The sequence below is a fragment of the Brachycentrus maculatus genome, unplaced genomic scaffold (assembly GCF_059751285.1).
Source record: "Brachycentrus maculatus isolate JH-2025_06_01 unplaced genomic scaffold, ASM5975128v1 h1tg001269l, whole genome shotgun sequence".
NCBI lineage: Eukaryota > Metazoa > Arthropoda > Insecta > Trichoptera > Brachycentridae > Brachycentrus > Brachycentrus maculatus.
Window position 1 is genome coordinate 23,340 of NW_028281944.1, and position 4,099 is coordinate 27,438.

Here is a 4,099-nt window from a genome sequence, read left to right on the forward strand (position 1 = left end):
CCTCCAATCATAAACTCTCAAACAAAGTTCTCAAACTAAACCCCCATGTACCCAGTCAGGTACCGATAAGAATATAAAGTGGGAATTTCGGATGCAATTAAATCGAGGAAGAGTTGCTTTCCCCCAACAAAAACTCAACTCATCCCTACCACAATCGTTACATTTTGCAGAATATAATCGACAATATTGAGAAAGTTCTGGCTTCGATATACTTGCGCATCATGCAAAAGCAACCTGATCAAAAGGAGGAGCTGCTGTCTTCCCTCGGAAACTTTGATTAGATTGAGTCAGACTACAATCTATGGTGCTCTTAAATGGTATTTCGGGCATTTAAGATGGAAGGTCTGCGCCAGGAAACAATCTTCGAGAGCATGCGGGTTTGGCGTCTCAGGAAGATAGTGCAATCTTGGGGTGAAATTCGCAAAAGAAGGGAGAAATTACTGATCAAAATCCTCAAGCGAAAGATCAAGGATAATGCGTTCTTGCTCGCAGTAGCTTTCGAGAAATGGAAGATCAATAATTCTCTTCGCAAAATGCAGAAGATGACTAGCACGGCCCTCTTGAAAGTTTCCCATATTTCTAACATTCCTCGATCTAAAGTTGGTATAAACCAGGCTTACAAGCGAGTCCTCAAAAAGTACCAGCTTACATGATGTTTTCTCTCATTATTTTAATGTTAGTTCATTAGCCAAGCAACTAGGAATATATGAATATATGAATAAAAATAGAATAATGTAATAAAATCTTGGAGATTGGGCAGATTTTAAAAGAGCATCAAATTACATTATTAATGTAGTTAATATAAAGCATGATTATGATTAGTGGATTTGGGATATTGCATTTAATTACATTCATCCATGAGCAGTTCAGAATCTTCACTACAGAGATGGAAGCCTGCCATCAGAATCGGAATTCTGTTGATGATTTGTTCGATTTCAACTCTGGTCCGAGTTTTCAGTGTTGTCCGCTACGAGTCGATCATCCACGAATTCGATCCTTGGTTCAATTATAGAGCCACTAAGTTCTTAGTGAACCAAGACTTCAAATAATTTTGGAACTTCTTCGATTCCGAGAGTTGGTACCCTTTGGGCAGAAATGTCGGAGCGACAGTCTATCCAGGCTTGATGGTACATTTTTATAACAATTTTATAGTCAACATCAGGAGTCTTCTACATCTTCCTGCACAAAATCGGCATCCCTATGGACATTCGAAACATCTGTGTGTTCTTGGCGCCTCTGTTCGCATCATTCAGCTCCATTGCTGCCTACTTGCTTACATCTGAAGTCACCAAGAAGCATGGTGCAGGCCTCATTGCCGCTTTGCTCATGGGACTAGTGCCCAGCTATATGTCGAGATCCGTGGCAGGAGCCTATGATAATGAGGGTGTCGCAATATTTGCCTTGGTCTTCAGTTTCTACGTGTTCATAAAAGCCTGTAATACTGGGAGCATACTCTGGGCTGTTGGATCGGCTTTGGCTTACTTCTACATGGTGGCATCTTGGGGAGGATACTCTTTCATCATTAACATTATCCCAATATATGTGCTGTTCAGGCTGATTACGCACAAGGATCGCGATGCCGAAGAGATCAATAAAATGACGGTAGCTTACAACATATTCTATGTGTTCGGGACTCTAATGGCCATGCAAATTCCCTTTGTCCAGTTTCTCGCTTTAACCTCTTCCGAGCATATGGCATCTCACTGCGTCTTCATTATCCTCCAGATGTTTCAACTCATTCGATTCATCAAGAAATTCGTGTCCCAATAAAAACTCGATGAGCTGCTCAGGTTTATCATCATCGGACTTTCTATCTCATTAGGAGCCGGGTTTATCTTGCTGTTGCTCCTTGGACAGACCAAGTGGTCAGGCAGATCAATGACCCTTCTGGACCCAACCTACGCCAAGAAGTATATCCCTATTGTCGCAAGTGTATCTGAGCATCAAGCCACCACCTGGAGTTCATACTTCTTCGATATCCATTTCGCAATATTCTTCGCGCCAGTCGGCCTCTATTACATCTTCAAGAACCAAAGAAATAACATCCTGTTCATCGGCATCTATGTTGCATTGAGTGTCTATTTCGCCTCGGTCATGATTCGTCTGCTGCTGGTGTTTGCACCCGCTGCATGCATTTCCTCAGCAATCGGCATAAGTTGGTTGTTGGATGTGTGCGTTGAATCGGTCAAAGATGTGTTCAAGGTCAGTTCGAAGCATGATGAGGGTACGAACAAAAGAATCAAAAGCCGTCGGAAAATTCCATTTGAACTCAGCTTGGCCTTGATTATGATAATCTGTTATTTCTTGGCCATTTTTGTGTTCCATGGGACAGCCTCCGGATCATAAGCATATTCCTCGCCTTCGGTTGTGCTATCTTCGAGGCATAACGGGCAAAGGTACATCATCGACGACTATCGAGAGGCATACTACTGGCTGAGAATGAACACGAAGCCTGATGCAATCATCATGTCTTGGTGGGATTATGGCTACCAAATAACAGGCTTCTCGAATCGAACCACCCTCGTCGACAATAACACATGGAACAACACTCACATCGCGACTGTCGGCCTGGCCATGTCTTCTCCCTAGAACTAAGCATACTAAGTCTGTGATAGGCTTGATGTCGACTATGTCCTCGTCATTTATGGGGGCATCAGCCGATACTCAGGGGACGACATCAATAAGTTCTTATGGATGGTCAGAATCGGAGGAGGTGTCTATCCTCACATCAAGGAAGAGGACTATGTCAGCAAATACGGGTATCGTATCGACAACTATGTGACTCCCGCAATGAAGAACTCGCTTATGTATAAGCTATCGTACTATCGTACTTGGGAGGTGGACACCGCAATGGGCAAACCAAAGGGCTACGATACAAACAGGCAAGTCAGCCCCGGATACAAAAATTACAAACTCCACTATTTCGGCTAGGCCTTCACCAGCGAGAAGTGGATCGTACGAATATACTCAAGGAATAAGCGAAACAACAGATAAGCAATATAACTGCTAAAAGAAGGAGACTACAAAATCTACATGTAGTAATCCGAATTGCCAAAGGAGCTTTTGAAGGGTTACCCATATTCAAAGACCAATACCACAGCCTGATCGATGAATAACACACACAATCCCACAATTAACTACAATTAGGCGTGCAACAATGAAGTGCATAGATTATCCTTTAAGATCCTTTAAGATATATGATACAAATAAAATAAATAAATATTTTATTATATAAGCTGAAGTGTGAACCAGTTATATTCCTTGCATGGAGATTATTTCATAAACTTGTATGCAGCGATGCGGGTAGGCTGTAGATATTCAGATTTACTCGGTTTAATTAAGATGATTTTTACTTTAAATATTTTTGCTTATGAATTGAAATTGAATTGTTAACAGCATAGCAACAGACAACAATATGGATATAAGAGATTTCGAAGGACTCACCAAGTACAAGCTATTCATCCCTCTTCTCTATGTGGTCAGCTGGATATCGATGTTCATGGGGCCCTCATTTTATCCAGTAATCTACCAGCATTTCACGATCTTCTGCTTGAGTGTTGGTCTGATCAAAGTGGCCAGCGTGTTCATCGGAATGGTCTGGACTACCATCAAATCGCAGTCAGTCTTTAACAGGATCAAGAAATAGCAGGATTAGAATAATTACCAGGACTTGCACGAAATTACAGAATAAATAAACCATGCGTTTATAATTCCCAACTACAAAGAGGACATCGAACTCATTACCGAAACACTTGAAGTTCTCGCAGCTCATAAAAAGGCTAAGACCAACTATTTGATCTTCTTGGCCATGGAAGGGCACTAGATCGGATCCTAAGCCAAGGCACAACATCTTGTTGAGGCCTTCAAAAGCTACTTTCGACTCGTTTCCTACTCCGTTCACGAAATACGAGAATACGAACAGAAGGGAAAAGCCTCCAACGTTTCTTACTGCGCTGAAACAATTGGTTCAGTGTTATAAAAGCACATGATCGACCCTAATTCAGTAATCCTGACTATTATGGATGTGGATTCATGGGCACCACAGATTTATTTCGATATAATGGAAGAGAAGATAGCGGAGGAGAGTGAAGAGAGGCAC

At 41.8% G+C, this 4,099-nt stretch overlaps 1 pseudogene; it reads left to right on the forward strand.

Annotated features, from left to right (window-relative positions):
- The first annotated feature begins 335 nt into the window (after window positions 1–335).
- On the forward strand, window positions 336–3,108 carry LOC148299245 (dolichyl-diphosphooligosaccharide--protein glycosyltransferase subunit STT3A pseudogene; annotated as a pseudogene).
- Window positions 3,109–4,099: the final 991 nt, after the last annotated feature.